Source organism: Delphinus delphis, chromosome 15 (assembly GCF_949987515.2).
Source record: "Delphinus delphis chromosome 15, mDelDel1.2, whole genome shotgun sequence".
Taxonomy (NCBI): domain Eukaryota; kingdom Metazoa; phylum Chordata; class Mammalia; order Artiodactyla; family Delphinidae; genus Delphinus; species Delphinus delphis.
Genome location: NC_082697.1, coordinates 29,134,192 through 29,155,508, shown reverse-complemented (window position 1 = coordinate 29,155,508; position 21,317 = coordinate 29,134,192). Strand labels below are relative to the sequence as shown.

Below are 21,317 nucleotides of genomic sequence, written 5' to 3'. Positions count from 1 at the left end.
CCATCAACAGATGAATGGATAAACAGGATGTGGTGTGTACAAACACATACACACACACACACAGGAATACTACTAAGCCATAAAAAAGAATGAAAAATTGTCATTTCCACAATATGGATGAACCTGGAGGGTATTATGCTTAGTAAAATAAGTCAGACAGAGAAAGACAAATACTGTATGTTATCACTTATATGTGGAATGTAAAAAATAAACACGGACTTCCCTGGCAGTCCAGTGATTGGGACTCTGTGCTTCCATTGCAGGGGGCATGGGATCCCTGGTTGAGGAACTAAGATCCTGCATGCTGCACAGGAAGAGAGGAAGGGAGGGAGAGAGGAAGGGAGGGAGTAAGGAAAGAAGGAAATAGAATAGAATAGAATAGAATAAATAAAATAAAATAAAAATAAAAACTAAACAAGCAAATGAATATAACAAAACAGAAACAGACTTACAGACATAGAGAACAACTAGTGGCTACCAGTGTGGAGAAGGAAGGGGGGAGGGGCAAGATAGGGGTAGGAGATTAAGAAGTACAAACTACTATGTATAAAATAAGTAAGCTACAAGGATATATTATACCGTAAAGAGAATTACAGTGAGTATTTTTATAATATCTTTTTTTGTTTGTTTGTGGTACGCGGGCCTCTCACCGTTGCGGCCTCTCCCGCTGCGGGGCACAGGCTCGGACGCGCAGGCTCAGCGGCCATGGCTCACGGGCCCAGCCGCTCCGCGGCATGTGGGATCTTCCCGGACCGGGGCACGAACCCGCGTCCCCTGCATCAGCAGGCGGACTCTCAACCACTGCGCCACCAGGGAAGCCCCTTTTTATAATATCTTTAAGTGAAGTGTAATCTATACAAATTTGAGTCACTATGCTATATACCTGAAACTAATATAATGCTGTAAGTCAACTGTATCTCAATTAAAAAACAAAAACAAAAACCAGGGACAATTTTGAAAAGAATAAAATGTGAGGAATCCATTTACCCAGTGTTAAGGCTATAATGTACAGATCTATGAAATAAAATTAAGAGCCAGAAAAAGACCCACACAAATATGCCCAAATAATTTTTGACAAAGGTACAAAGGCAATTCAATGGAGGAAAGACAGCCTTTTCAACAAATTGTGCTGGGACAACTGGATATCCACATGCCAAAGAATAAGGTTGGACCCCCAACTTACATCATATACAAAAATTAACTCAAAATAGATCAAAGACCTAAACATCAAAGCTAACACTATAAAACTCTTAGAATATAAGGGAAAAGCTTCATGACATTGGATCTGGCAATGACTTTTTAAAATATAACACCAAAAACACAGGCAACAAAATAAAAAAATAGCTAAATTATCAAAATTAAAAACTTCTGTGCATCAAAGGACACTATCAACAGAATGAAAAGAACACTCAGGGATGAGAGAAAATATGTGCAAACCACCTATCTGATAAGGGACTGAAAACTAGAATACATAAAGAACTCCTACAACTCAACAACCAAAAAGACAACCTGGTTAAAAAAAATGGGCAAAGGACTTGAATAGACATTTCTCCAAAGATACACAAGTTGCCAATAAGCCCATGAAAAATGCTCAACATCACTAATCATTAGGGAAGTCAAATCAAAACCATATGGAGATACCATTTCACATCCACTAGGATAGCTATAATTATTTAAAAAAAAAAAAAGAAAAGAGAGAAAGAAAAGAAAAATGAAAGAAAAGAACAAGTTTTGGCAAGGATGTAGAGAAACTGGAACACTTGTACATTGCTAATGGGAATGTAAAATGGTGTACTCACTGTGGAAACCATCAAATTTTTTGATTCCTCAAAAAATTATACAGAATTATCATAGGATACAAGATCACTACTTCTGGGTATATACTCAAAGGAACTGAAAGCAGGAATTCAAACACATACTTGTATACCAATGTTCATAGCAGCATTATTCACAACAGCCAAAAGGTGACCCAAGTGTCCATCGAAAAATAAATGGATCAACAAAATGTATATTCATACAATGGAGCCTTACACAGGAAACTGACACATACCACCACATGGATAATCCTTGAAGACATCATACAAGTGAAATAAGCCAATCACAAAAGGACAACTATTGTATGATTTCATTCATATGAAGTATGTAGAGGAGTCATATTCATAAAGACAGAAAGTAGAAAGGTGGTCGCAGGGGCTGAAGAAGGGGGAAATGGGAAGTTATTATTTAATGGGTACAGAGTTTCAGTTGGGGAAGATGAAAAAGTTTTGGAGATGGACAGTGGTAATGGCTACCCAACAATGTGAATAAAATTAAAGCCACAAGAACATACACTAAAAAATGGTTAAAACAGTACATTTTATCATATATTTATATATACATCTCTCCAAAACTTTTTAAAAAGGCAAGCCACGAACTGGGAGAAAATCTTAGAAAGCATTTATCTGATAAAGAATTGGTATCCACAAAAACTCTCAACCTTCAACAATAAGAAGCATCCCAATAAAATAATGGGCAAAAGATTTGAACAAATTTTCACCAAAGAAGATATATGTAAAGGGAAACCAGAACATGGAAAAGGCTACAAATCATCAGTCATCAGGGAAATGCAAAGTGAAATGCAAGATACCCCTATCTGCTCACTGAAGTGGCTAAGATTAAAAGATCAATAATACCAAGTGTTATCAAGGATATATAAAAAAATCAGAACCCTCACACTGCTGGTCGTAATGTAAAATGGTATAACCACTTTGGGAAATCATTTGGCAGTTTCTTTAAAAAGCTAAACATATACTATGATCCAGCCATTCTACTCTTGGGTATTCATCCAAGAGAAAAGGAAAGGTATGTCCATATAAAAATTTGTTTATTATTGCTCACAGAAGCTTTATTTGTAATAGCCAAAATCTGGAAATAACCCATGTGCCCATTAATAAATGAATGCATAAGCAAATTTTGGTATAGACATATAATGAAATACTACTCAGCAATAAGAATGAATTAACTGTTGATACACACAAGATGGATGAATCTCAAAATAATTATGCTGGGGCTTCCCTGGTGGCGCAGTGGTTGAGAGTCCGTCTGCCGATGCAGGGGACACGGGTTCGTGCCCCGGTCCGGGAGGATCCCATGTGCCGCAAAGCGGCTGGGCCCGTGAGCCATGGCTGCTGAGCCTGCGCGTCTGGAGCCTGTGCTCTGAGACAGGAGAGGCCACAACAGTGAGAGGCCCGCATACCGCAAAAAAAAAAAAAAAAAAAATTATGCTGAGTAAAAGGAGCAAGACAAGAGTACATACTTGTTTTAAAATGTAGGTTTTATTATTATTCAGGCATGGTGAGACCAACAAATCAGATGACTGTTCCTGAAAAGATAGTTTGTTAGTTTGTTACTCACAGTTCCCAAAAGGAGGTGGCACAAGAGGAGAGGGGAGTGAGGGGAAAACTTGAGTAAGAGCCATTATTGTGGCTTCTTCAGGAAGGAATGGGCAATGGACAAGGTAAAGTTTTAAAATTAGCTCTGGGGGGCTTCCCTGGTGGCGCAGCGGTGGAGAGTCCGCCTGCCGATGCAGGGGACACGGGTTCGTGCCCCGGTCTGGGAAGATCCCACATGCCGCGGAGCAGCTGGGCCCATGGGCCATGGCCGCTGAGCCTGCGCGTCCGGCCCCGTGCTCCGCAATGGGAGAGGCCACAACAGTGAGAGGCCCGCGAAAAGCAAAAAAAAAAAAAAAAATAGCTCTGGGGCTTAAAGGTTGTCCTTAGTCACCTGGTACATGGCCCTAGGGTGAATTGAGCACGTCAACAGTGACCCAGAGTATGACAGCCCAATAAAGGAGGTATTTAGGGTGTGGGCTCTGGATTGGTTGGTTTGCATACGAAAGGCACTCTAGCAGGTGAGTTGTTTACTATCTACAGAAACCGGCTAACCCAGGAGGTGAAGTCTCTCCAAGGTCAGCAAGGTTCTAGATGTCAAAGCATCATAAACACATGATTAATACAATAACACATGACTTCACTTAGATAAAAACTTAGAGGACTTCCCTGGTGGTTCAGTGGTTAAGAATCCGCCTGCCAATGCAGGGGACACGGGTTCAAGCCCTGGTCCAGGAAGATCCCACATGACACAGAGCACCTAAACCCGTGTGCCACAACTACGGAGCCTGCGCTCTAGAGCCTGCGAGCCACAACTACTGAAGCCCATCTGCCACAACTACTGAAGTCCGCGCACCTAGAGCCTGTGCTCTGCAACAAGAGAAGCCACAGCAATGAGAAGCCTATGCACTGCAACGAAGAGTAGCCCCTCCTCACCACAACTAGAGAAAGCCCACGTGCAGCAATGAAGACCCAACGCAGCCCAAATAACTAACTAAATAAATGAATTTATTTTTTAAAAAAACCTAGAAAATACAAACACCTATAGTGACAGAAAATAGGTCACTGATTGCTTGGGGATGGAGGAGTAGGCAGGGGCAAGAAGGAGGGATTACAAAGGGACATAAGAAAACTTTGAGGGGTGATGGATATGTTCACACTCTCTTGACTGTGGTGAGTTTCACCGCTGTATAGATATGTCAAAACCTACTAAATCTTAAACTTTAAATGTGTACAGTTTACTGTATGTCAATTATAAAGTTGTTTAAAAATTACAGAAATAATAGACAAAATAAAAGTACATAAAATATACAATAAAGACAAATACCGTATGCTAACACATATATATGGAATCTAAGAAAAAAAAATGTCATGAAGAACCTAGGGGTAAGACAGGAATAAAGACACAGACCTACTAGAGAATGGACTTGAGGATATAGGGAAGGGGAAGGGGAAGCTGTGACAAAGTGAGAGAGTGGCATGGACATATATACACTACCAAACGTAAAATAGATAGCTAGTGGGAAGCAGCCGCATGGCACAGGGAGATCAGTTCAGTGCTTTGTGACCACCTAGAGGGGTGGGATAGGAAGGGTGGGAGGGAGAGAGACGCAAGAGGGAAGAGATGGGGAATATACGTATATGTATAACTGACTCATTTTGTTATAAAGCAGAAACTAACCAAAAAAAATATATATATATATACAATAAAAATGAAATAAAGTGAAAGGATGGTTCTTTGATAAACAAAAAAATAAAGAGAAGGAACAAAATATTATGAGTAAAAAGTGGAAATAACTACAACTACAGCATATGAAAATCAATACTGTTTTCAATAACTATAGGCAAATAATTTTGAAAACTTCAAGGTGAACCCGCAGTTTAAAATTTTCCCACAAAGAAAACACTCGGCCCAGATGATAAGTGAGAAGAAAGAGGAACTAATTCCCAACTCATTCTAAGAGGTGAGTAAAACCTGACAAAAACATTAGAAGAAAGGAAATTATAAGACCACTTCCACTCAGTAATATAGATTCAAAAATCCTAAACAAAATATTAACAAACTGAATTCAGTACACGAAAAAGATAACCCACAATCAAACTGAGTTTATCCAAGGTGTACAAGGATTTTAAAAAATTATTTATTTATTTATTTACTTTTGGCTGTGTTGGGTCTTCGTTGTTGCGCTCAGGCTTTCTCTAGTTGCGGCAAGCAGGGGCTACTCGTCATTGTGGTGCGCAGGCTTCTTATTGTTGTGGCTTCTCTTGTTGTGGAGCATGGGCTCCAGGTGTGCAGGCTTCAGTAGTTGTGGCACACAGGTTTAGTTGCTCCATGGTATGTGGGATCTTCCCGGACCACGGCTCGAACCCATGTCCCCTGCACTGGCAGGCGGATTCTTAACCACTGCACCACCAGGGAAGTGCAAGGATGTTGTTTTCTTCTCTTTTCTTTTTTTGAAATTTATTTATTTATGGCCGCGTTGGGTCTTTGTTGCTGTGCGCGGGTTTTCTCTAGTTGCGGCAAGCGGGGGCCACTCTTCGTTGAGGTGCACGGGCTTCTCACTGTGGTGTCTTCTCTTGCTGTGCGGAGCATGGGCTCTTGGCGTGCAGGCTTCAGTAGTTGTGGTGTGTGGGCTCAGTAGTTGTGGCTCCTGGGCTCTAGAGTGCAGGCTCAGTAGTTGTGGTGCACAGGCTTAGTTGCTTGGCAGCATGTGGGATCTTCCTGGACCAGGGCTTGAACCCGTGTCCCCTGAACTGGCAGCTGGATTCTTAACTATTGCGCCACCAGGGAAGCCCCAAGGATGTTTTAATATAAGATCTATAAATATAATTCACCCATATTAAAGAAGAAAGATCATATAATCATTTCAATAAATGTAGAAAAAGCACTGAATTAAAACACATGAACTCACGATTAAAAAAAAAAACTCTCTTAATTAGGAATTGAATAAAATTTCCTAACCTGATAAAACAGCTATTTTAAAACAACAACAAAACTGTGCAATTATCATCTTCAATAGGGAATCATTGAAAGCATTCTCTTTAAAAAGGAAGAATAAGACATGGTTATGCACTATTACTTCTATTCAGTAATGTATGAAAGGTCCCAGCCTTTGCAGTAAGAAAAAATCAGAACCATAAAATCAAAATCATAAAAATTAATCATTAAAGTTACATATTTGCAGGAAATATTATCATTTACACAGAAAATCCACAAGAACATATAGGCAAATTACCAGGGGGTTACCAAGGTGACTAGATATAGGTTTTTTTTTTTGCAGTACACGGCCCTCTCACTGTTGTGGCCTCTCCAGTTGCGGAGCATAGGCTCCGGACGCACAGGGTCAGCAGCCATGGCTCATGGGCCTAGCCGCTCCGTGGCATGTGGGATCTTCCCGGACCGGGGCACGAACCCGTGTCCCCTGCATCGGCAGGCGGACTCTCAACCACTGCGCCACCAGGGAAGCCCGAGATATAGGTTTTTATACCCTGCAAAAATAGCCACTGATTTGCACTCAAGAGAGGGTTGGTTTGTTAGGTGAAGAGAATGAATCATGTGTAAATGCTGGTAAGAAGGAATCAGAAGGGAAGGAAAGGAAGGTATATAAGAAAGATAGGAAGAGATAAGAGAACTAGTAGAAAAGTGAGGGAGCTTTCATCTTCAAGATTTCCTGTGAAGTACAAAGCAAAATTAAAAGCTAAAAAGGAGCAGGAGATAGTGGGATAAAGCTTTAAGAAGTGATCCGACTGATAGTGCTGCTACAGAAAATGGCAGTGTGTTGACACTGGACAGCCCTGAGGGCTCAAGTGAGATGAAATCCATTTTTCAAGAACTCTTTTTTGGAAAAATGCTCTAAGTAATAATGGTTTGGAGAACATACAGAATTAAGGTTTTGCTGGATGAATGTAATAGAAATATAACCAACAGAGTTGAGTACTAGCAAGAGAACAGCTGAATTGCAGAACCAATCTAACCTTGGTAGGAGAGGAAGGTAGATATTAAAGATGATTAGAGAAAATAAAGACTTTAAGTGACTACAAACTCAAAAGCTGTTGGAGAATATTTTATAGTGGGAAGAACAGAGTAAATAAACTGGAAGCCCCCCATGCTCCAAGAAACTAATTTCACCAGAATTGTTTGGAATTCATTGTAAATGATAGGCTGTAGTCCTTGAAAAATCAATAAATGTGGTTGTGGTTAACTTTATATACAGTTGACCCTTGAAAAATATGGGGGTTAGGAGCAACAACCCTCCATGCAGTTGAAAATCCGCATATAACTTATACTCAGCCTTCTGTATACATGGTTCCTTACCCTCGGAATTCAACCAACTGTGGATCATGTAGTACTGTAATATTTACTACTGAAAAAAGTCAGCATATAAATGGACCCACGCAGTTCAAACCCATGTTGTTCAACAGTCAACTGCAGTTATAGTTTCCTTGAGATATACAGGGTGCCAATAAAATGCAAATCCTTTACTACCAGATAATGCCACAAGCAGCTTGCTTTATATCCCTTCAAAATTCCATGTTTACTTTCCTCCTCTACTCTCGCAGGTGAAACAAACAATTTCAGTGCTGACTGTCTTCTTTTAAAAAGTTAATTATGAGGGACTTCCCTGGTGGTACACTGGTTCAGACTCCAAGCTCCCAATACAGGGGACCTGGGTTCGATCCCTGGTCAGGTAACTAGATCCCACATGCATGCCACAACTAAGAGTTCGCATGCCACAACTAAGGAGCTGGTGAGCCGCAATTAAGGAGCCCGCCAGCCACAACTAAGAAGCACACGTGCCGCAACTAAGGAGTAGGCGAGCTGCAACTAAGGAGCCCGCCTGCCGCAACTAAGACCCGGCGCAACCAAATAAATAAATAAATATTTTTTAGAAAAGTTAATTATGAGTATGTAGATTGTTTGAAGCATTCATCAATCTCCTACCCAACTGATTAGACAAACTATCTATAGGCCAATTTTACATATAATAACTTTAATATAAATACTTATTAAGCTTTGACCTAATAATTTGGCAAAAATTAGGCTGCAAGTCACTATATGTATTAGATTCTAGCAGACACTAACTTTTGTAGCTATGACACTAATCAATATTGAATTCTCTTATCTAGAAGGAGGATTCTTCATATATTCAGTGTCTGCAAAGAGTTCCCGCTGAGCTAAACATAGTGCAGTGTGTACTCTATGAAAGAGTCAATGAGACAGGCATGGGGGGGGGTTAATTCTTTTATAATGCCTGCAGAGAGTCTGGCAGTGATGAAAGCATAGAAAATTCATGAAAGGCCCTTTTATAACCAGAGTGAATGTGGAGCACAAAAGCAAAGTCAGGTGACCTACTTAAAGCTTTGCTTTTACTGATGAGAATTCATTCTCATTCCAGTTTAGTCTCTTTCGAGAAAAAAAAAACCTTACATAATGGTTGGAAAATTAAGAAACAGGGAGTGTAACTCTACTAAGTTCCAATCTTTCCCTCTCAAATATCAGCTCAAGCCCTACGGTCTGTGGCCAGAGACAGAATACTTTATAAGGATCTGTGAGGTATGACCTTGTTTACCTCAGTGTAACAATGTGTTCTCTGACTGCTGGCTATGAAGAAATTTAAGTTCTATAATCCATCCATCAGTTCAGAAGTTTGGGCTAATAATATTATAAGAGGAAATAGTTTCTTAATCCCTCCCTGGAACTTATACAAAGCAAATGGATGGTAAACTGTCTGATAAGGTAAGGACAGCCAAAGTTGCTTCAAATCAGGGAAACACTCATTTGCTAACTTGTTCAGGCAATTGTCTTGTGCCAAGTGGGGCTGCACAGGAGAGAGAAGTTCCTGTTTCTCTCAAGTGTTCTCTCATCTACCATTCTCATGTTACCCGAAATATTTTAGGGTAGTCAATAAAATCCTTGTCATCCAGGAGGTAGATAAATATGACTATTCTTCATTTTGATTCATTTACTCTCTTTCCTTTAAGTAGTAGAGGAATAATAAGATAGAAAATTCTTATTCTTCTCTTCCATGATTAATTCCCCATTAAAAATATGATTTGATCTGTTCTCATTTTGCTAAATCAACAGGTGTATGATGCCTACTATACACGCCAAACAGTGCAAACACCTGTGAGGAATACAAGGAAACTTGACAGTCTCTCTCCTCATGTGCTCCTCTCATTACTTCCCATCCCACCTCCACATTTGTCCCCTCCTTCCCTCCCTCCCTCCATTTTGCTCTGAATGAAGAATTAGGTAACTAGTCTAAGACCACAGAACTAGATCTAGTACCTAGATTTGTCAATTCCCAATTCATTAATCTTTCTGAAGGAAAATGAAACAAAAATGGCGGTGGCAGCAGGGGAGACGGGTGTTGTCTCCAAGGCTCATTATTATGGTTCTAAATCAATCCCAACTCTCTCCCCCCACCTCTCCCCTTATCCACTTTTTTTGTTGCCATCCATCCTTTACATTGGCACTGCTGCTGTTTGAATGCTTCTGCTCCCAGTCTTCTCATATCAGCCAGATCTTGGCTTAAACAAAACCTGCCCCATTTTAGTTATAATAGGATCATTTTCACTCCGTCCCCACCCCAAATATTCACTACCATAACAGCCTATTCATTGCTTTCCCAAAACTTAATTGTATATACATTTACCTGTCAATTGTAATCAATACTCTGTGCTCCATGTGAATCAAAGACTATGACTACTCTGCTCACAGGACCTACCCAGCACCTAGCAAAGTTCCCCACACATAACAGGTAGCCTAGGTAGTGGACTGAAGTCGACCTGCCCCTGCTTAAAAACAACTGAATCCCCAAAACTGGATTAAAACGATCCAAGACCCCTATGAAAGGCCAGAAACAAACATAAATCCTCTAGAAAAAGATATCATCCTGTGTCTCATATTATTTCTATAAACAATTTTAAAAATACAATGTCTGGTCCATGAAGAAATAACATGCAAATAAGTAGAAAACAGACAACTACTACAACATTGAAAATTTCAGCCAAGAGTCAGTGCTATTAAAAAAGGTAATGGCAGAACTCAAAAAAGAACAAACAGAAATTCTAGAACTGAGAAAATACAATAGTTGAAACAAAGATCTCAATAGAAGTATTTAAGAACAGATAAAATACAGCTGAAGAGAGAATTCATGAAATGGAAGATAGGTCAAAAGGATTTATCTAGAATAAAGCAGAGGGAGGCAAGAAGATAAAAAATACACAAGAGAGGATAAGAGGTAGACAGAATATGAGTGAGATGATCTAACCTACACGTAATGTGAGTCCCAGATAAGAGGAAAGAGGGAAATGAAACGGAAGAAATATTTGAAGAGACAAAGGCTAAAAATTCTCCAAAACTGACAGAGGACATCAAGCCACAGATTTAAGGTGTTCCAAGAACCCCAAACAGATAAATAAAAATGAAATCTGTGTCTAGATACACTAAAGTAATACTTCTGAAAAACAATTTTGTTTTTTTTTAAAAATTAAGCGTTCAAAAGGGAAAAAAAGACACTGTGGCAGACTGCAAAGATGGCTATAAACATTCCTCTCATTTTGGTACATATACCTTTTTTTTTTTTTTTTTTTTTTTTTGCAGTACGTGGGCCTCTCACTGTTGTGGCCTCTCCTGTTGTGGAGCACAGGTTCCGGATGCACAGGCTCAGCAGCCATGGCTCACGGGCCTAGCCACTCCGTGGCATGTGGGATCTTCCCGGACTGGGGCACGAACCCACGTCCCCTGCATCGGCAGGCGGACTCTCAACCACTGCGCCACCAGGGAAGCCCCATATACCTTTTATAATGAAACTTTGGTACTCTTCCTACCAAAAGGTGAAATTTATTTCCCCATCTCTTGAATTTGAGCTGGCCTTGTGACTTGACTGAAACAATAAAATGCAGCAGAAGTGACGGCATAATTTCTAAGTTGAGACCTAAAGAGATCTTACAGCTTCCATTTTGCTCTCTGGGAACACTGCTGCCATAAGGTGAAGTAGCCCTTGCTGACCTCTTTACATAAAGAGCTCCAGCAGACAGGTAACACCAACTGCCAGACATGTACTTGAGGCACTCTCAGTCCCAATCTCAGTCCTAGCTGACTACAGCTGCACGAATGACTCCAGTCAAAACTACAGAGGAATCAAACAGCAAACCCAGCACAGATTGCTGATTCACAGAATCACAAGCTAATTACAGATTTTCCTCAACTTAGGGTGGGGTTATGTCCTGATAAACGTATTGTAAGCTGAAAAAAGCCCAAGTCAAAAATGCATTAAAAATTTTTTTAATGCATTTAATAATCTAACCTATACCAAACATAATAGCTTAGCTTGGTCTACCTTAAACATGCTCAGAATGCTTACCTTAGCCTACAGTTGAGCAAAATTTTATAATAAAGTGTTGAATATCTCATATAATTTATTGAATATTGTACTGGAAGTAAAAAACAAAATGGTTGTATGGGAACAGATGGTTATAAGAGTATTGGTTGTTTACCCTTGTGATCGCATGGCTGACTTGGGAGGTGTGGCTCACTACTGCTGTCTAGCATCACAAGAGAGTATTGTGCCATGTATCACTAACCTGGAGGAAAAAATTCAAAGTATGGTTTCTACTGAATGCATATTTCTTTCACACTACCATAAAGTTGAAAAAAATCATAAGTCAAACCATTGTAAGCTGGGGACCGTTTGTAGATGGCTGTTGTTTTAAACCACTAGGTTTGGGGATCTTAGGTTTGCAGCAGTAGAAAATACAGAAATATTTTCTTAAAGAAAAAGCAATCAGACTAAACAGCTGATCATAGTATTTACATAGTGTTAACTTTATATCTCAGTATTTAAGTTATAAGATATCAAGGAGAAAAGTAAGCATCATCCAGGCTTTGCATCCTCTTCTGGGAAAGGTTAGTGAGCTTCTGGTTGTATGCAGGATAATTATATCATGTTAGGTATAAGTATGGCCTTGCTATTGTCTTTATTTGGAGACTAAATATGGTTTACGAAGATGTGTGTGGGTGCCAAGTTAGCAAGGGATAGACCTGTGATGGTTAATTTTATGTGTCAATTTGGCTGGACCACAGTTCCCAAATATTTGCTCAAACAGTCTGATGTTTCTGTGCAGGTGTTTCTGGATGAGATTTACATTTAAACTGGTAGACTGTGAGGAAAGCAGATTGTTCTTCATAATGAGGGTGGGCTATATCTTATCAGTTGAAAGCCTGAACAGAACAAAAGGCTGATTCCCTGAGTAAGAGGGAATTCTCCAGCAAACTGCCTTCAAACTTCAACTTTGAGTCTCCAGCATATTGCCCAACCCCTCATCAGATTTTGTATTTGCCAAGCCACCACTATTGGGTTAGCCATTTCCTTAAAATGAATCTTTTTATATATACATGCACATACAACCTACTGGTTCTGTTTCTATGGAGAATCCTGACTACTACAGACAGAAGCCAGAAGACAATGTAGTGATATCTTCAAAGGGCAAAAATTGCCAACCTAGGATTCTGTACCCAGCACAAATATCTTATAAGAATCCTGAGGTGAAATGTAAAAATTTTCAGACTAAGAAAAGGAAACAAAATTCATCACTGGCAAAACTACAGTAAGGAATTACAAAAGGACATTTTTCAAGCCGAAGAAAAACAATTTCAAAAAGATTCAGAAAGGAGTGGAGAAAAATGAAAATGGTGGGACTTCCCTGGTGGTCCAGTGGGTAAGGTTCTGCGCTTCCAATGCAGGGGGCCCGGGTGTGATCTCTGGTCAGGGAACTAGATCCTGCAATGCATGCTGCAACTAAGAGTCCACATACCGCAACTAAGAAGACTGCATGCCACAATTAAGAAGCCCACATGCCGTAACTAAAGATCCCACATGCCGCAACTAAGGCCTGGCACATCCTAAATAAATGAATAAATAAATAAATAAATATTTCCAAAAAATGAAAATGGTAATACGTGGGTAGATCTAAGTGTATGCCAACCATATAAAACAATAATAATGTCTTTTGGGGTTTAAAACACATACGATTAAAATACACAACAAAAGGGGCTTCCCTGGTGGTGCAGTGGTTGAGAGTCCGCCTGCTGATGCAGGGGACACAGGTTCGTGCCCTGGTGTGGGAAGATCCCACATGCCGTGGAGCGGCTAGGCCTGTGAGCCATGGCCACTGAGCCTGTGCATCCGAAGCCTGTGCTCTGCAACGGGAGAGGCAACAGCAGTGAGAGGCCTGCGTACCGCAAAAAAAATAATAATAATAAAAAAAAATACACAACAAAAGTAGATATTTATGGGGAGGGAGATTGAAGAAATCAAGTGTTCCAAGATCTTTGTATTGTTTAAGAACCAATATATTGTTAACATTAATCTGATAGTCTAAGTTGCTTGTTGTAATCTCTAAAATAACCACTAAACAATATAGAGTCTATAACTTCAAAGATAAGAGGGAAAAAAATGCAATAGTAAAAAAGCCAATCAATCCAAAAGCAAGAAAAGAGAGAAAAAGGAACCTAGAATAGATGGGTCAAATAGAAAGCAAGGAGTAAGGGCTTCCCTGGTGGCACAGTGGTTAAGAATCCGCCTGCCAATGCAGGGCACACGGGTTTGAGCCCTGGTCCAGGAAGATCCCACATGCCGCGGAGTAACTAAGCCTGTGCGCCACAACTACTGAGCCTGCACTCTAGAGCCCATGAGCCACAACTGCTGAAGCCCATGCACCACAATTACTGAAGCCTGCACGCCCTACAGCCTGCTCCGCAACAAGAGAAGCCACCACAATGAGAAGCCCACACACCACGACAAAGAGTAGCCCCAGCTCGCCGCAACTAGAGAAAGCCCACACACAGCAATGAAGACCCAACATAGCCAGAAATAAATAAATAAATACATAAATAAATTTATTTTTAAAAAAAACAAGGAGTAAGATGGCAGATTTAAATTCAATTAATTACATTAAATGAACTAAATGTTCCAATTAAAATATGAAAATTATAAGACCTAATAACAAAAAAACCCAACTGTTTGCTGTAAGACGTTTAAAACATAAGTATATAGAAAGTTGAAAATAAAAAAACAGAATAAAATAAAACATGAAAATAACAGGATAACTCTGATATCAATATCTGACAAAGCGCGCGCACACACACACACACACACACACACAGTAACTGTAAAGATCTTAAAATTCTAACCAAGAAAATGCAGCATGTGTTATAATTATACTACAACATGACCAAGTAAAGCTTACTTCAGAAATTTAGCAATGGTCTCTTACTAGGAAACATATTAATAAAAATCCTCACAAAAATAATTCAAAATATAAAAAGCCTCATGATTACCCTGATGGTTGCCAGAAAACCTGCTTGTAACTCTTGATTTTTAAAAAAGGCATTCATTAGACAAAACGATTTACCAAGCACTCATTTTGTGCTAGGTCCTATTCCTGGTACTAGAAATGAAACAGTAAGCAAAACCTAACTGAATCTCTGCCTTCATGAAACTTAACAGTCAGGAGCAAAAAAAACCTGACATTAAACAACCCACCTCAGAGATAAACGTGAGAGGAGAATTACAAGACTTTAAGAGCCTATAAGAAGAAAATCTGACCTAGTCTGGGAGCTCAGTAAAGCTCCTTGAGAACTCCTGACTCCTGAACTGGGATGTCAAGGATGACTAGGAGTTAAGCAGACAAGGAGTATAGGGAACTCTATTCTAGCCAATAGTCTCAGAAATGGTGGGAACAAGGCCTGAAAGCAGCCGTTGTATCTAGAGCACAGAGAACAAGGAAGATCACGGTACCAGAGAAGGGTGGGGATGTATGCAGGTCAGGACCACATAAGGGGGATTTTTCTTTGTCCTAAGAGCATTAAGAAGCCTTTGAACAGTAGAAGCATGACTTCTATTTCTACCAGAGACTGATTTACCTGCCAGGCATTTTGGAATGAACACTCTAGCTGGGTACAGAGGACAGTGTACAGGACGTGGATAGCCCAGTTAGGAGGCCAGGCTACTGGCAAAGATGTAAAGTATTACAAGTAGGAAGACATTTCGAGGTAAAATGCATAAGACTTGATAGTGGATTTGCTCGAGCTGAGGGAGAGGAGGTGTCAAATGCTACTCCTCTTGGGTTTCTGGTTTACCTAGTTTGTGCCATTCAGTGAGTCAGAGAACAAAGGAAAAGAATCACATATGTGAGGGAAAATTCTCAGGAATCCTTAAAAACCAGAAACAAAAGAATCTTTCAACTGAGAAAATTATCTCAAAATAATGGCCAACAATATACTGAAAAGCAAAACACTGAAATCATTTATCACTAAACCAGGACAAAAAAAAGCATGTTGGCTATCACCATAATGATTTTGTAATCTTCTACAACAGGGGCTGGCACACAGTCTCTGTAAAGACTCAACTCTGTTGCTGTACCATAAAAGCAGCCATGGACAATATGTAAATGAATGAGCACAGCTGCATTCCAAAAAGACTTTATTCATGAACACTTAAAATTTCATGTAATGTTCATACAGTATTCTTCTTTTGAGTCTTTTTCCATCCACTTAAAAATGTAAAACCCATTTTGAGCTCGTATGTTGTACCAAAAAAAAAAAAAAAAGGCAGTAGGCTGAGTATGGGAGATGGGCCATAGATTGCTGACCTGTTTTACAAGTTCTAATTAATGGAGTGAGAAAACAGAATGAGGTATAATTACTGGGGAACCCCCCCCCAAGTTATCTGTAGATGCATGACTGTGTACTTAGAAAAAAAAGTACATAGGTGAAAACTAGTATTCATAAATTAATGTTTATAATTTAAAACTGAAACAGGGACTTTCAGTTCAGGACAAGGTAGAATAAGCATACTTCACCCTATTCCTCCCATTAATTTACAACACCACCACCAACAAAAAGCCCACATAAAATTCATGAAGCAACTAACAGATGATTCCAAAAAGGAGAAAAAAGAAGATGGACTGGCTAGAGACCATGGGACACAAGGACTGACCCCGTAGGAAGTTTCCTATTTTTTGCTTGGTTTGACTTCTAATATGTCCTGTCCTCAGCTCTGGAGAGGTCTACAACCTGAAAACAACAATGAGCACAAACAAAAAAGTACCAAGAAAAGCCTGCTTTCTCTAGACAAAGGACCAGGGAAAGGCACAGCAAGACAGAAACATTTCGACATACATACTCCAGGCAAACAGCAATAAAAAAACTGGCACCCCTCTTTCTCCTCAGCAGGCACTGTTTCCCAACCTCGTCCTGTATTAATGAGGCAGCACCTCCCCCATCCCCATCAGGCTGCAGTTTTGGAGAATGTGGGTGGAGCCCTGTTTTCCATTTCTACTCTGGAATAATAAGGTGGAGCTCCAACCCCAGCCCACCTAGAGAATGGGGGGAAGATTATGATGAGGAGGGAGCTAGAGAAATGAATCCTCTAAATATCAGTACAAAATCCTAGACTACCGCTGAGCGACCTATTTGTAAAAGTGACCAGAAGCAACACAGTAAAAGGTTTCAGTACAAAATACTGGTCTGAAATAATGCCCAGGTTTCAGATTGGTCTCTTGGTAGCACACAAGTAGGGCAGACCAGAATAGCATAGCAAGACTTCGAAAATTAAACTGACTTTTGAACCACAGCCAACAAAAGTAGGCCAGGGTGTGTGCTCTAAACCTATGCAGGTTGACTGCCTGTTAAATAAAAAGATTTAAATAGGAATCAGAATACTCAAAATGTCTAGGATGCAATCCAAAATTACTTGTCACACCATGAACCATGAAAATCTCAACCTGAATGAAGAAAAGGCAATTGATAGATGCCAACACCAAGATAATACAGATTTTAAATTATTTGGAAATGATTTTAAAGCAGATATCCTAAAAACTCTCCAAAAAGAACTTGTAAAAACTCAGCAAACAGAAGATATAGAGTATCAGATGGAAATTTTAGAATTAAAAAGTACAATAGCTGAAACTGAAAAAAACCAAAAAGCATAAAAACACTGGATAGGCTCAATAGCAGAATGGAAATGACAGAGGAAACAATGAACTTAAAAACAAATCAATAGGGCTTCCCTGGTGGCGCAGTGGTTCAGAGTCCACCTGCCGATGCAGGGGACACGGGTTCGTGCCCCAGTCTGGGAAGATCCCATGTGCCGCGGAGCGGTTGGGCCCGTGAGCCACGGCTGCTGAGCCTTGTGCGTCCGGAGCCTGTGCTCCGCAATGGGAGAGGCCACAACAGTGAGAGGCCCGCGTACCGAAAAAAAAACCCAAAAAACCAAAAAAACAAATCAATAGAAAATGTCCAATCTGCACTACTGAGAGCAAAGAGATTCAATAGAAATGGACAGAGCCTCAGAGTCCTGTGGGACAATAATAAAGACCTAACATTTGTGCCACCAGAGTCCTAAAAAATGAGAAGAAAAAGAATGCAGAGATAGAAAAAATTATTTGAAAAATAATGGCTGAAAACGTCCCAAATTTAGTTAAGGATATAAACCTTCAAACTGCTGAAAACTAGTGAAAAAGTCCTGAAAGCAGCTAGAGAGAACTGATACACTATTTCTAAGAGAATAACAATTTGAATGACAGCGTATTTTCCATCAGGAACTATGGAAGCCACAAGGAAGTGTACAGTATTTTTCAAATGCTAAAAGAAAGGATCAAGCCAAAATACATTACAGTAAAAATATCCTTCAGGAGTGAAGATGAAAGAAAGACATTGGCAGATGAGGGAAACAATGTGTCATCAGCAAAACAGCTCTAAAAGAATGGCTAAAGGAATTTCTTCAAATAGGAAATAAATGATAACAGAAGGAAACCTCAAACATCAGCAATAGTGAGCAGTATAAAGAGTGTGTGCACACACTGTACATATACATAAATACATATACACTAATTAAACAATTTTTCCCTTCTTGAGTTTTTAAAATTATGTTTGATGGTTGAAAGTAAAAATTTTAACATTGCCTTGTGGTTCTCAATGTATGTAAAGGTAATACTTAAGACAACTGTATCATAAAGAGGGTAGGGTAAAAGGCCCTAAAATGTAGTAAGGTTTCCACTTAAAGTGGTAAAAAGGTCGATTATTAGTAGACAGTGATAAATTATGTACATATATTTTAATCCCTAGAGCAATCATATAAAAAAACTTTACAAAGAGATACACTCAAAACACTAGAAAAACCAAAATGGAGTGCTAAAAAAATGTTCGGAACTTCCCTCGTGGTGCAGTGGATAAGAATCCACCTGCCAATGCTGGGGACATGGGTTTGATCCCTGGTGCAGGAAGATCCCACATGCTGCGGCACAACTCCCATGTGCCACAACTACTGAGCCTACATGCCACAACTACTGAAGCCCGTGCACCTAGAGCCTGTGCTCTGCAACAAGAGGAGCCACTGCAATGATAAGCCTACACACTGCAATGAAGAGTAGCCCCTGCCTGCCACAACTAGAAAGCTTGCATGCAGCAACGAAGACCCAACACAGCCAGGAAAAAAAAAAAAAAAAAATTCAAATAACCCACAAGAAAACAAGAAAGAGAAAGCAGAAGACGAAAAATATGAAAAAACAAAACAATTCATAAAATGGCAAACTTAAATAGAAAAAATACTGAAAATTACATTAAATATAAATGGTCTAAATACACCACGTAAAACACAAGGATGAGCAGAATTGGTTAAAAAAGGAAAAAGACCCAACTATATGCTGTCTATAAGAAATTTACTTCAAATATAATATAACGATACAGACAGGTTAGAAATAAATGGATTCCATGTTTTAGGGGGAGGGAAGGAAGGATAAAAAAGTAGAGCACAGAAGGATTTCAGGGTAGTGAAACTATTTGGTACGATACTATAATGGATACATGTCATTATATATTTGTTAAAATTCATAAAATGTACAATACAAAGAATGAACCCTAATGTAATCTATGGACTTTAGTTAATAATACTGTATCAATATTGGCTCATCAACTGTAACAAACTGACCACATTAATGCAAAATGTTAATAAGGGAAACTGGTGGGGGGTGGTGAGAAGAGGGTATATGGGAACTCTGCATTTTCTACTTTAAACTGTTTTTCTATTAATTTTTTAAAAATGGATGAGGAAAGACACACCATTGAAGTACCAAAGAAAGCTGAAGTAGCCATATTAATATTGGATAAAGTATTCTTCAGAGCAAGGAAAATTATCAAGGACAAAAAGGAATAATACATAATGATACAAGGGCCAATTCTAAATAGACATAAGATTCTAAATATGTAGGCACCAAAAAGCAGCTTCAAAATACATGAAGCAAAAACTAGCAGAACTGAAAGGAGAGACAGACAAATCAATAACCCCCCTCAGTAACTGACAAAACCCCTGACTGAAAATCAGCAAGGATACAGAAGAACTGAACAATACCATCAACCAACAAGACCTAATTGACATTTATAGGACACTCCATCCAACAACAGCAGACTAGACGTTTTTTCAAGCTCCTATGGAATATTCCCCAAGACAGACCATATGCTGGTTCATAAAACAAACCTTCACAACTGTTAAAGAAGGGATATCACTATAGAAACCACATACATAAAAAGGATAAGGGAATACTAAGAACAACTCGATATACAGAAATCCGACAACTCAGACAAAATGGATGAATTCCTTGAAAATCACAAACTCCTATAACTATTAAACATTTAACTTCAGAAAAATAAATCTTCAGGCCCAGATGGCTTCACTGGCAAATCCCACAAATATTTAAGAAGGAAATAACACCAATTCTACACAATTTCTTCCAAAAAACAGAAGAGGAGGGAACACTTCCCAATTCTTATTTTTATACTGGCATTATCCTGATAAACACCAGACAGTAAAACAAAATTCCAGACCAATTTCCCTTATGAACACAGAAACAACAATCCTCAGCAGAATACTACTAAATCAAATGTAGCAATACATAAAGAGAATAATATCCCATAAACAAGTGGGGTTTATCCCAGGAATTGAAGGCTGGTTCAAAAAAATTTTTCTTTTCAATTTTTATATTAATTTTATTTATTTTTTTATACAGCAGGTTCTTATTACTCATCAATTTTATACACATCAGTGTACACATGTCAATCCCAATCACCCAATTCATCACAACACCATCCCCACCCCCACCCCCATGGCTTTCCCCCCTTGGTGTCCATACGTTTGTACTCTACATCTCAACTTCTATCCTGCAAACTGGTTCATCTCTACCATTTTTCCAGGTTCCACATACGTGGGTTAATATATGATATTTGTTTTTCTCTTTCTGACTTACTTCACTCTGTATGACAGTCTCTAGATCCATCCATGTCTCAACAAATGACCCAATTTTGTTCCTTTTTATGGCTGAGTAATATTCCATTATATATATATACCACAACTTCTTTATCCATTCGTCTGCCAAAGGGCATTTAGGTTGCTTCCATGACCTGGCTATTGTAAATAGTGCTGCAATGAACACTGGGGTGCATGTGTCTTTCTGAATTATGGTTTTCTCTGGGTATATGCCCAGTTGTGGAACTGCTTGATCATATGATAATTCTATTTTTAGTTTTATAACAGACCTCCATACTGATCTCCATACTGACTGTATCAATTTACATTCCCACCAAAAGTGGAAAAGGGTTCTGTTTTTTCCACACCCTCTCCAGCATTTGTTGTTTGTAGATTTTCTGATGATGCCTATTCCACCTGGTGTGAGGGGATACCTCACTGTAGTTGTGAATTGCATTTCTCTAATTATTAGTGATGTTGAGCAGCTTTTCATGTGTTTCTTGGCCATCTGTATGTCTTCTTTGGAGAAATGTCTATTTAGGTCTTCTGCCCATTTTTTGATTGGGTTGTTTGTTCTTTTAATTTTGAACTACATGAGCTGTTTAAATATTTTGGAGATTAATCCTTTGTCCATTGATTCGTT

At 39.2% G+C, this 21,317-nt stretch overlaps 1 protein-coding gene across 4 annotated transcripts in view; it reads right to left on the bottom strand.

Moving 5' to 3' along the window:
- Window positions 1-21,317, bottom strand: part of PTPRA (protein tyrosine phosphatase receptor type A) — a 185,461-nt gene that overhangs the window by 90,203 nt on the left and 73,941 nt on the right. The window contains exon 2 of one of the 4 annotated variants that reach the window (XM_060031122.1): window positions 5,526-6,186. The exons of the other annotated variants lie outside the window; for them this stretch is intronic. The gene's annotated coding sequence lies outside the window, so the exon portion shown is untranslated. The remainder of the gene's footprint in view (window positions 1-5,525; window positions 6,187-21,317) is intronic. 4 annotated transcript variants of the gene reach the window in all.